The sequence below is a fragment of the Nannospalax galili genome, unplaced genomic scaffold (assembly GCF_000622305.1).
Source record: "Nannospalax galili isolate Female #2095 unplaced genomic scaffold, S.galili_v1.0 scaffold251, whole genome shotgun sequence".
Classification (NCBI taxonomy): domain Eukaryota; kingdom Metazoa; phylum Chordata; class Mammalia; order Rodentia; family Spalacidae; genus Nannospalax; species Nannospalax galili.
The window spans coordinates 2,019,964-2,033,623 of record NW_008329576.1 but is presented as its reverse complement, the minus strand read 5'-3'; the positions used below and the strand labels follow the sequence as shown (position 1 = coordinate 2,033,623).

The following is a 13,660-nucleotide window of genomic DNA, read 5'->3' as shown; positions in this document are numbered from 1 at the left end:
ACACACACACACACACACACACACACACACACACACACACACACACACACACATACTAACTCTAAAGTGGTCAGTGTCAGCTCTCTCTCTCTCTCTCTCTCTCTCTCTCTCTCTCTCTCTCAATCTCTCTCTCTCTCTCGGGACAAGGTCAGTTCACTCTGACAAGGCCAAACACAGACCTTTCCCTTTTGCCCAAACTCGCTGACAAACCAAACTCAGAAAGTCCAGCTTGTAGCATTTGTTTCTAAATTGTTAAGCTAAAATTATTAAAGTTGACTGTAGGGAGCTGGAGAGATGGGTCGGTGGTTAAGAGTGCATACTGTCCTCCAGAGGATCCCAGTTCAGTTCCCAGCACCTACATGGGGAAGCTCACAACCACTTGTAACTCCGGTTCCAATGGATCCAGCCCTGACATTCAAGGCCACCTGCACTCACAGACACACACACACACACAGACACACACACACACACACAGACACACACACACACACACACACACAAATTAGATGAATAAATAGAGCTTTTAAAAAAAAAAAAAAGCTTATTGAATAAATGAACATGCAGAGAGGTCATGCCGGCTTCCCAGCTTGCAGGAGTTTTGCATTGAAAGTTGCCACCAAAGTTGACCCCATGTTGGCAAATACTTTGGTCTTTGATTTCATAGTCCTATTTCCCCCCTTAAACGTCATTGTATATGTATTTTTATGTAACATCAAGTTATTTCTGGAAAAAATGTGTTAAAATTGCCTCTTTTCGGAATAATTTTTTAATTACTCTGACTTTGGTTTTGCATACCTCTTTTCGGAATAATTTTTTAATTACTCTGACTTTGGTTTTGCATACCTTGCTTTTGATTTTGTCTCTTAGAGTCTGTAAGGACTTAAAGGAATAATTGGGTTAACAGGATTCTGATTTTCCTCTTCTTTCTAGTATAAAATAGGATCTTAATAATCTCATTATTTCGCCACTGCAAGAAGACAAACACATCTAAGGAACACAAAAGAGGATTTGAGATACTCCAGTAGGGGAATACATGAGATGTGCTCACAAGAGAAATGTCCAATCTATGGCAAGGCATGTGTCTCATAAATACTTGAAAATGCCTTGAGGAACTACCCCACCATCAGAACTAATCATTTAGCAACATCAGTAACACAAACAAGCTGCATCCTTCAAAATCATTGCTGCCCTCACATAAGCATCCTGTTGAAAAGATAAATTATGAAAGTGTGCAGATAAGAGTTACCTCATTAGGACTGGGTGTTCAAACTGTGAACATTACAAAAACAAGGACTGGCCTTTGGCAACTGGTACAGAGGGAGATAGCCTCTGAGCTTTAGGAACATGCTTCATAATGAGGTCTTTGCATATCTGAGACCTTGAGCCTCATTTAATGTGATTGATGGCAAATTCCTGTTTCTTCTCACCTGTGTTTCTGGGCCACACAGCATCAATTTGACTTCTTGGAGAGCTGAGTAGCTAGAGTGAGCCAAGTGGGTATTCCATGCCGGTGTGGCTGACTCCAATCAATCTCAGGACATTGGGGCTCCAGTCAGTCCCCCCTGATTGCAATGCTCCAAACACACTGTCACACATCATTGCTGGGAGAATTCGGCATTGACCACTCACCTCCACCAGGAGAGGATGACTAGAAGCTCATGTCTGGTTCTTCCTAAACTCTACCCTTCCACCTCTTCCTCTGCTGTTTTGAACCTCTCTTTTCTCCTTAATAAGCTATCACTGGAAGAAACCAGCCTTCTGAGTGGTAAGTACTTCTAAAGAATCATCAAACCTGAACATGGCCTTGGGGACCCCCAACATGGCAAGTGTTGATATGATACGAAACCAAATTTGTATATAAAACCTCTCCTTAGGAACCTTTTAATAAATTGATATTCAATTAATACAGGACTGACTACAGTATGTTGGCTACATGAATTATAAAGAGTATTATGTCCTTTGTACCAATGACAAATATTTTTTTGACAGGGTCTCTGTAGCCCCAGCCCCCGTGGAACTCACTATGTAGACCAGGCTGGCCTCAATCTCGCAGAGATCCTCCTGCCTCTCTGCCTCCCGAGTGCTGGGATTAAAAGCGTGTACCACCACACCTGTCATAACAAATATTTTTAAATGGTAGTAAAAGAACAATCAATATTAATATTTGTAAAGTTATTAAGTGTTTCAGAATATTTTAAAATTGACCAAAATGGTCCTTAAGAATTACACTAAACTTTTGTCATTTTATTATGTTGATTGCGTCTAGACCATGGGTCTTACATGAAGTCCTACTTGAAAATTCTTTACAATATATATTGATGAATTAAAAGCAGAGTGCCAACCTTTCCACCTCATATTTCATTAAGAAGAAAATACTGAAATTTTTTGTCATGTTCTGGGTACTTGTCAGACACGTCTACACTCACACACAAATCAGATTTGTTTGTTTTTTTTCTAGTATCAATTCTGCCATAATCAAGAACAAAGGCCACGAATAAAACAAGGTGGTACAGGAGTCCTGTGTGGGGTAAGGGCAGAACACTGTGTTCTCATTACTCACACTTCAAACCAACAGATCTTAAGAGAACAATTTAAGATGACACCTTGGTTTTTACTCTGTCAAAAACTTGGGGGAAAAAAATCTTTCAAAATCATTACTATGTACTAAAATCAACTTTCAGTTGTTAAAGGAGCATTTTTAATGAATATTTTTAGTGAGTTTTTGTATATTTCATACAACAACTCTTAATCCTATTTAGACCCACTCCTCCCCCCATACTCCCTATAGCTCCCCCACCAAATTTCACACATTCTGTCATACATGCTAAGGCCTATCTGGTCAAGTTTTTGTACCTAGATGTCCCTCAGTGAAAATTCATCTACTAGTATCTAGTCAGCCTATCTGGAGCCTCTCCCTTAAAGATCGACTCTCACTCACCCAGCAATAAACAGTTGGCAATAGTTCCTCAGCTAAGCTTGGGACCTGCTGCTTGTTTCCCCAGTTCTATTCTGGACTTTTGTCTGACTGAGTCAGTATGGGTTGCACGCGTGCTGTCCCCATTTCTGCAAGTTAATATGAGCAAGTTCCCAAAGGCCTGAAAGCCTCTGTTTCCTTATATTCATGCACCAACCCAGGCTTTTACAGTCTTTCTGCCCCCTCTTCCACAATGGTCCCTGAGGCATGGTGGTGAGGTTTGATACAGGAGTCATACCCGAGGAAACACATCGTACAGTCTTGTTCTTTAATTGTGGCCTTCTGTGTGCATCACACTCTGTTGTATGAGGAAGCTTCACTGGTGAGAGTTGGATGCATTAGTATGCAATCTACTCCCTGTTCCACTACGTTCCATGAGCCTTAGGTATAGAGGTTTCATTGTAGATATGTCACTTAGGGCCAGTTGTGGAACACTGTAATAGCCTCCATCTGTCACAAAATGAAGCTTCCTTGATGAGTGGTGTATGACATACTTGCCTATAAATATAAGGATCTATATTTGCCATGCAGTAAGAAATTTCATTTATCCAGAAATACAACAAAGATAGGGTTTTTCTAGAATCTGTGTTCTCTCCAGCCATGTGTATTGGGCTATGTTCACAGTGCCACCCATGAGTTCTCTCCCACTGAAGGGCTTTAAGTCCAATTAAATAGCTGTTGATCACTCCCTAGATAACAGTACCACTACTGTAAAGATGTAGATTGTTGTGCCAGTCATTGTTGTGGTTATTAAACTTTGAAGCTGGGTTGGAACATTGATTACTTTTCTCCCTTAGCAACTTGCATGGTATCCTCTAGAACTATGAGCTAGTATTCAGGGAAGAGGCTTCCAGGTCTGTCCCAGCTCCATTACTCCAAGTCCTGTGTCCAAAGTATGCCCTGTCTTCAGCAATAGGGTCTTACCTTTAAGTTCTGAGAAGTAATCAAGGGCTGTGACAATAGCCTGTGCTATTTTGGGGAGTCTCTTGGACTACTATGACCAACTACTCAAAAGGTGGTTTCTCCTGCCTGGCACTGTGTTTCTTGTAATATAGCCTTCAGTATATACACACAACTCATGTTCAGATAGTGTATGTGTATCTTTCAGTAGGTTTTTGAGTTAGTACATTTCCCTCTGGTTTTTCACATCACCTAAGCTTTGTTTATCTCTCCTCTCTCCTTCCCTGCCTAACCTCCCTCCTCCCTCCCCAGTTAAAGTACTACTATTTTCCCCATTTTCCACCTGATAATCCCTGTCTCCTAATATCCCCTCACCTTGAGTTCTGTCTTCCCCTTTATGCCCATGGTTCCTTATGTCCTTCCTTCCTCCCTTCCCAGTCGAATACCCCCATTTTCCCCTTGGTAGCATTTGTTCCCTACTATTCCCCTCTCTCGGGCTCTTTCCCTTTACCTCCATGGTTCCTTTCCATATTCCTGGCTCCTGCAGTTACATCAGGATATGTATTCAACTATAAGGAATTGGTTCTAAGATCCACAAATAACAGAGAACATACATCTCTTGTATTCTGAGTCTGTGTTACTTCACTATCTAGTTCCATCCATTTGCCTGCAAATTTCATGATTTCGTTTTTCTTTAACACTGAATAGAACTCCATTGTGTAAAAGTACCACATTTTCATTATCCATTCATCTGTTGAGAGATATTTAGGTTGTTTCCATTTCTTAGCTATTGTGAAAAAAAAAAAAAAAACAGCAACAAACATGTATGTACAAGTATCTCTACAGTAGGATGAGTCCTTTGGGTATATGTCACAGAGTGGTATCAAATTATATGGTAGATTCATTTTTAGTTTTTTAAGCATTTTCCACACTGTTTTCAATAATGATTGTAAAAGTTGCAATCCAGCCAGAAATGAATGAGTGTTCCCCTTTCTCTGCATCTCACCAGCATTTGGTGTCTTCTGATCTCTTGATCTTTGCCAGTCTGACTGGGGTAAGATGAAATCTTAAAGTGGTTTGATTTGCATTTCTCTAATTACTAAGGATGTTGAGTGCTTTTAAGTGTTTCTTGGCCATTTTTATTTCTTCCTTTAGAACTCTCTGTTCAGGTCCTTAGCCCCTCTTTTTATTGGATCATTTGTTTTCTTCTTTCTTTGTTTTTGAGGTTTTCATATATTCAGGGTATTAATACTCTGTTGGATGTGTAGCTGGTGGAGATTTTCTCCCACTCAGTGGGTTCCCTCTTCACTTCTTTGGTTGTTTGTTCTTTTGCCGTAGAGAAGCTTTTTAGTCCAATGAGGTTGATTGTTGATTGTTGGCCTTAATGCCTATGCAATTGATGTCCCATTTAGAAAGTTCTTTCCTATACCTACATGTTGTAGGATACTGCCTATGTTTTCTTCTAGCAGTTTCAGAGTTTCAAGTTTCACATTGAGATCTTTGATCCAATTGGAGCTGACTTTTGTCCAAGGTGAAAGATAAGGGTCCAAGTTCATTCTTCTACAGGTGAAGATGCAGTTTTGCCAGCATTATTTGTTGAAGATGCTGTCTTCAGTGTGTGTTCTTGGCACCTCTGTCAAATATCAAGTGGCTGAAATTGTACACACTCATGTTTGGGTCTTCTATTATGTTCCATTCATCTATGTGCCTGCTTTTGTGCCAGTACCATACTATTTTTATGTCTATAGTTCTGTAATATAATTGAGATCTGGTACTGTGATCCCCCCAGCACTGTTCTTTGTGCTCAGGATTATTTTGGCTATCCAGGGTCTTTTGTGATTCCAAATGAATTTTAGGATGGTATTTTCTAGCTCTGAAAAAATGTCATGGGAATTTTCATTGATATTATATTGTATCCATAGATTGCTTTTGGTAGGATGGTCACGGTATTAATTCTACCAATCTGTGAGTACGATAGGTCCTTCTATATCCTGATGTCTTCTTCTGTCTCTTTCTTCAAATATTAACATTTTTTTATTGTAGAGGTCTTTCATGTCTTTGGTTAGGTTTATTCCTAGATATTTTGTTGGGGGGGGGGCTACTGCAAAAGGGAGGGTTTCCATGGCTACTTTTTCTAACTGCTCACTGTTGGTATACAGAAAGGCTTTTGATTTTTGTAAATTTATTTTGTAACCTGCCACTATGCTGAAAATATTGATCATTTCTAGCAGTTTTCTGATGGAATTTTTGTGATCTTTTACATATAATGTCATATCATCTGAAAATAGGGACAATTTGACCTTTTCTTTTCCATTAGTGCTCTATAATTTCTTTCTCTTGTCTTATTGCTCTGGCAAGGGTTTCAGCACTATATTGAAAAGGAGTGGAGATAGTGGACAGCCTTGTCTGGTTCCTGATTTTAATGGGAATGCTTCCAGTTTTTTCCCCATTTAAAATGACATTGGCTGTGGATTTGTTGTATATAGCTTTAATTATGTTGAGGTATGTTCCTCCAGTCCAGTTTCCTCTAGAAATTTTAAAATGAATGCATGTTAGATTTTGTCAAAAGTCTTTTATGCCTCTTTTGAGATGATCATGCAATTCTTGTCTTTAAGTCCATTTACATGATTTATTAAATTCTTTTACTTCCGTATATTGAACCATCACTGCAACTCCAGAATAAAGTCTACTTGACCATGGTGTATGACCTTTTCAATGTGTGTCTCTAAGCAGTTTATATTTTATTGAGAATATTTGTGACTATTTTTATTAAGGATACAGACCTACAGTTTTCGTCTTTGCTGAATCTTTACCTGGTTTTGGTATTAGAGTGATACTGGCTTCATGGAAGGAATTCAGGAGTCCTCCCTCTGTTTCTATATTTTTGAAGAATTTGAGACATATGGGCTGCAGATCTTCTTTTAATGTCTGGTGGAATTCTGCTGTGAATTGGTCTGGAATTGGACTTTTGTTATTTGGGAGGTTTGTTTGTTTGTTTGGGGGTTTTTGTCTGTGTCTTTTATTTCTTCTTATACATTAAGCCATGAACTTATAGGGAATGGGCCTCAGCAGCTCAGGCTCCTTTCCATTCGTTCTTACAAAGTGTCCTTCTCTGGGTGGGGCGGGATGACGCCTCAACTGAACCCAGGTTTCTTTCTCTTTGGCTTCCTTTTATTCTGATCATTTTCCATCACACATTTCTGGAAGCTGTCTCAGCTCTTAGAGTGTTTAATATGCTCAATATGCACATTAATTCTCTTGGCAAGAATCTTGCCTTTAACTTGCTTGTTTACAACAATGCCAACAGCATGCTGAGTGACATTGTAGACTCTCCCAGTTTTGCTGTGGTAGCGTTTATGAGGCATTCCTTTTTGAACAGTACCCATTCTCTTAATGTCTAATCTCACCCTTCTTGTAGATTCACATATATGTGGCCAAAGGAACAACTCCGTGTTTTCTGAAAGGCCTAGACAATATGTAGCGGGTGCCTCTCCTCTTCCCCTTTGTGTTTGTCATTTTGGCAAATCACTGGAAGGTGGCTGCTCCAGTGGAAAGGCTATTTGGGAAGTTTCAAATTGCTGTTTCAATTTCCTTATTTGTTATGGGTCAATTTAAACTGTTCAACTCTTCTTGGTTTAACTTTGGTGGTTTACATGCATTTAGAAATTCATCCATTTCTTTTAGATTTTCAAATTTAATAGTGTATAGATTTTTAAAGTATTCCTAAAATATCCTGAATATTTTTGGTGTCCATTGTGGTGTTTCCCCCTTAATCTCTGATTTTGTTAATTTGGATTGGCTCTTTCTTTCTTTTGGTTAACTGGGTTAAGACTCTGTCTAACTTGTTTAACTTTTCAAAGACCCAGCTCTTAGATTCATTGATTCTTTGTATTGTTTTCTTTGTTTCTAATTCATTAATTTCTGCTCTGATTTTTATTATTTCTTCTTATCTGCTAGGTGTGGGTTTGGTTTGCTCTTGCCTTTCCAAAGTCTTGAGTTGTACTGTTAAGTCATTTATTTGTACTCTTTCGGATTTTTATTGTAGGTACTTGGAGCTACACACTTCCCTGTTTGGATTGCTTTAGAGTGTCTCAGAGGATTTCTGTGTTGTGTTGTCCTTTTCATTTAGTTCCAGGAATACTTTTATTTCTTTCTTAATTTCTCCTTTGACCCATTCATCATTCAAGAGTGTGTTGTTTAATCTCCATGAGTTTGTGTAGTTAGTAGAGCTTCTTTTGCTATTGATTATAAGCTTTATTGCATTGTGGTCTGATAGAATGCATGGAATTATTTCATTTTTTTTATTTGTTGAGGGTTTGTGTGTGTGTGTGTGTGTGTGTGTGTGTGTGTGTGTCCATATATGGTCAATTTTAAAGAAATTTGCATGGGCTGCTAAGTAGAAAGTGTATTCTTTGGTGCTTGAGTGCAATATTCCATAAATGTCTATTAGGTCCATTTGATGTAAGGTACCATTTAATTCAGATGTCTCTCTGTTTATTCTTTATCCAGTTGATCTATCTATTGAAGATAGTGGGGTATTTAAGTCACTTATTATTACTGAGTTGGGGTTAACCTGTGTTCTGTAGTCCTGCAGTACTGTTGTTATGAAATTGGGTGTACCAGAGTCTGGTGCTCATGTGTCCATGACTGTAATATCTTCTTGGTCAATTGTTCCATTGACTAAAATGAAGTGACCCTCTTTATCTCTTCTGATTATTTTAATTTGATGTTGATTTTTGTCTGATATTAGAATTACAACACCTGCTTGCTTCTTAGTGCCATATGCTTGGAATATTTTTTTTCTATCTTTTCACCTTAAAAGAGTGTCCATCCTTGAAGATGAGATATGTTTCTTGAAGACAACAAAAAGATGGATTTTCTTTCTTAATCCATTCCACTATCCTGTATCTTTTGACTGGGGAGATGAAGCCATTGATATTTAAGGTTATTATTGCAAGGTGTGTATTAGTTATTGTCATTTTAATTTGTTTGTGTTCTTAGTCCTATTTTGTGTTTCTGTAATTATACCTTTATTTTATTTTCTTTCTATAACCTTTTGGGTATAGTCATTACTATCTTCGGTCCTTTATATTGCTTTGAGCATTCTCTAAAGGGCTGGTTTGGTGGACATGAATCCTTTCAGCCTATTCGTGTCATGGAAATCTTTTCATTTCCCTTTGAATATGAGAGATAGTTTTGCTGGGTAGTGTTCTGGCTTAGCACCCACAGTCATTTAGAACTGGGAATACTTTGGTCCATGCTCTTTGGGATTTCATAGCTTGCACTGAAAAGTCAGCTGTACTTCTGATGGGTTTTCCTTTATACATAACTTGCTGTTTTTCTCTAGCAGCTTTCAGTACCCTCTCTTTGTTCTTTGCATTTAGTCATTTTGCTATGATATGTCATGAGGCGTTTCCGTTCTGTTCCTGTCTTATTGGTGTTCTGTGTGCTTCTTGTATATGTATAGGTATGTTTCTTTAATTTAGGGAAGTTTTCTTCTACAATCCTATTGAAGATCTGGACCATGTCATTGACCTGATATTATTCTCCTTCCTGTATGCCTAAGACATGTAGATTTGGTCTTTCTGTGGTGTTCATGTTTCCTACAAGTTCTGTTCCTGTAGGCTTTTTTAAATTTTGTAGTTTTTGCTTGAGGAGTCCAGTTCTTCAACTTTGTTGACAGTCTTGATATTCAGTTTTCTGTTTCATTCATTCTGCTCCTGAAGCTGTCTCCTGTCACTTCAAATTGACTTATTGAATTTTTTAATTACATCTTCATTACAGTTTGGGTTCTCTTTGATATTTCTTCCCTTTTGTGAATTCACTTTTCAAATCCTGAATTATTTTTATTTCATTCAGCCGTATATTTGTATTTTCTTGAGCCTCTGTCAGGAGTTTATTCCTGTCCTCTTTGAGTTCTTTGAGTTGTTTTTTTGTTCTTTAAGTTCTTTGATCATGTTTATGATTGTTCTTTGAAATTCTGTGCCCTGGCTTTCCTCTGGGTAGTTCTCGTTGTCGTACACCTCTGTAGGACTGGTGGGTTTTATTTTTTCATTGTCATTTGGTATATGGATGTCTTTTGTTTGTTGTGTATCTGATATGAAATTCTATTCTGCCTTTGTTTAGTTGGAGTTTGGTTCTGTTTATATCGTTGATGTAGCTTGATTGCTTTTTGCTCATGTATTAAAAGTTAGTTGGTGTATACTTCAGGCTCTTTCAGGGTAGGAGGAAGGTCTGTGGCAGGCAGATCAGGATGTCAAGAGCAAGGCAGGGGTGGGGACAGCCTGGGGAGGGTCTAACAAACGAAGTTGGAGAATGCTGCTAGTCTGGGTGCAGGAGATCAGGATACAGTGGATGGGGTCTGGGTTAGGAGACTATTCCAGAGATGTTAGGCGGGAAGAGCTGGAACAAGCCTAGGCCCAAGGTTAGAAGTGGGACAGAGTCAAAAGAAGATTTTTGAGATTTTCTCAAAGCTACTAATCCTAGCTAGAAAGTTTCCCTTAGAAAATATGCCACAGAGCTGTATTTTACCTGTGCAATTCAATGTTTCACTTTACTACCTCATATATCATGTATGTGTATAGTAAGGTCAATTGTGATGAACTTAGTCTTCTTCATTTGCTTTCAGGGAGATTTCTGGATTTTGGTGCAGTACAGTGAAGTTATGGGTAGAAATACAATCAGTTTTCCATATCCATGGCTTTGGCAATCCAAATTGAAACTATGGGAGGAAAAAAGTCCTGAACATTTATGTACTTTTTTCTTGTCTTTATTTCCTACAAGATACAGCATAACAACTACTCATGCATCACTTATATTATATTAGGTATTATACAAAGTCTGAAGATGAGTTGAAATACATGAAAGGCTGTGGATTGGTTACCTCCAAAAATTGCATAATTTTATATAAGATAGCTGAGCATCCAAAGATTTCTGTACTCATGGGAGATCTGGTAGTAATCCTCCACAAGCACCAAGGGATGACTGTATCTATAAACCGTAAAAGTCATAAGGAAATTCATGCAACTCTAACAACCATCATGTTTTTGGTTCATGTCCTTCAGCTGTTTGTTCAGAGAAATGACAAAGCACTGTGTAATTAGCAAAATTACTAGCTAGAAACAATAATGAGCCACTGTCATTAGTTTTGTATCTGTCATGGGAGTTACTGTAGAAGTTCTTTGTCGTGTAATTATACTCAAACAAAATGAAATAACAGCTATTACTTGGGTATTTTTTAAAGGCAAAGACTCACTCTGAGGAGGTGGGAATGTTAAAGGGCAGAAGAAAAACATAACGAACAAAATATTGGATTTTGAAATGTCTCTCATAAATGTAAAGATGAAACAAATGCTAAGTCCCTGAGCAAATCTGTGTGAAGCTTACAGACTTCACTTAGTCTCAGAAGAAAAAGAAAATTCTTGTGCCATCTTCTATAGGTAATCTGTGGAGGTGCAGCAGACCACACCCTTCCCAAAAGCATCAGAGCATCCCAGGCTACACTGACTTCTAAGAAGCTAAGACCCAAGATCGGGCAGACAGTGGACTGTCCTCACCTCTCACAATAGACAAGGTTGGAGGATAGCATGTCATTCCAATGACAACCCTAGAGACAGATATCAGTTCTGCAAGCAGTTTTCTCAGCACTGCATCCTAGAGCCAGAGCAGAGCAGGACTGTGGGGCTTTGCATCAAAGGTGTCATTTAAAAAAATGTATTATGGCTAGGGGCACAGTGCCAGACAGAAGAGAGCTTCCTTTGAGTGGTTGGTAAGAGTGGTCCAGGAGACTCCCAAAATAACACAGGCTATTTTCAAACCTCTTGTTTATCTCCCAGGATAGTAGATAAGACCCTACTGCTGAAGACAGGACAGATTTCCAATACAAGACTTGAGGCAATGGAGCAGGAACTGACCTGGAAGCCTTCTAACCAGTTTGGCTATCATAATGCTAGATGATAATATGCAAATCACAAATGGAGAAAAAAATCAATGGTCCAACCTAACCCTAAAGCCTAATAACCATAAACACCAGCATGGCAAACTACCTCCGTTGGTGCAGTAGTGGCACTGTTATCTGGGGACAATCAACTTAAGGCCCCCTCAATGGGAATGAACTCATGGGTGGCACTGTAAACTCAGTCAAATACACATGGCAGGAGAGGACACAGATCCTAGAGATAAACCCTATCTCTCATATCACTAGAAAAATGAAAGTTCTTACTATATGCTAAACATTGATCCTTATATTTACAGACAAGCATACCGTACAACATTCATCAGAGAAGCGTTTTTTGCAACAGATGGAGGCTACTGAAGAATTGTACAACTGGTCAGAAACAGAGAACATGCATCTGACACAGTATTTGCTGACACATCTACAGTTGAACCTTTACAGCTAAGGCTCAGGGAACACAGCAGAACAAGGGGTAGAGAGAAAACTAATGTATCCTTCAACTCTCACCAGTAAAGCTTCCTTATACAACAGAGCATGATGCACACAGAAGGCCACAACTGGCCAAGTTTCAGAGAATAAGAGGCTGCAGAGTGTGTATCCCTGAATAAGACTCCTATATGGAACCTCACCCACCCATAGCTCAGGGACCATTGTGGGAGAGGGGACAGAAAGATTGTAAGAGCCAGGGCTGGTTCATGAACACAGGGAAGCAGAGGCTTTCAAGCCATTGGAAACTTGCAGATGTGAACTTGTGGCAATATTGACACTGACCCAGGACCATGCCAACTCAATTAAACAAAGGCCCAGAAGGGAGGAGAGAAATGGGTAGTGGGTGGCAGTAGACTGAGAACTATTAGAGACTAATTGCTACTGAGTAAGGGAGAGTATGTATGCCTTACACACAATCCCTAGATGGACTGACTAGACTCTTGTGGATGAATTTACACTGAAGGACATCTGGGTACAAATGCTTGACTGGATGAAACTTACCATGTATGGCAGAAGCATGAGGTCCAGTGGGAGGATGTGGGAGGCTTGAATGGGGGCCAGGGGTCTAAATTTGATTAAGAACTGTTGTATGAAAATACAGAGACTCAATAAAAAAAATTGTTAAGGAAAATTTTTTTAAATATATTATAAAGAAAAGACAGCCTCTTCAATGAATGGTGATGGGAAAATGGATACCAACTAATAGAAGAATGAAACTCTATCTATAACTCTCACTGCACAAAAATCAATTCAAAATGAATCAAGGACCTAATGTAAGACCCTAAAACTTTTAAGTTACTAGGGACAACCATGCCAAACTATAATCCTAGGCAAGAACTTCCTGAATAAGGTTCCAATAGCACAGTAGTCAATCCAAGAACAAATAAATGAGAGTTCATGATATTAAAATTTTCTCCTATGGTCCTAGCTCAAGAGAGGTAAGACCATAGGAAAAGGGTATTAGTAATGGAGAAAGGGGGAAAATGGGGGCACCTTAAGTGGGAAAACCATGATGGAGGGGTGAGACAAAGTGAGAGATAAACAATGCCTAGCTAGTTTTGAAAACCAGAGAGAACCATATTATTCCTACAACCTACTGATAAATTATACATAGCAGATCAAGAAATATATGCCTAGGTGAGCTTTATCTGGGAACAACTGATCTTTGCCCAAGATCTATCTATGTGACACACAGTAATGAAAAATACCAGACTGGTGGAACTAACCTTCTTGGGTGTTTAACAGACATACTTTGAGGCCTATAATAATTTGTTCAGAGGGACATAAAGGAGAGTTTTTACTTCTTGCCCTCCTAGGTCAACTAGTTCCAGGGGACTATGAGC

General features: G+C 38.9%; 1 pseudogene; it reads right to left on the bottom strand.

The window, feature by feature from the left end:
- Positions 1–6,910: 6,910 nt before the first annotated feature.
- Positions 6,911–7,393, bottom strand: LOC108491114 (annotated as a pseudogene).
- Positions 7,394–13,660: the final 6,267 nt, after the last annotated feature.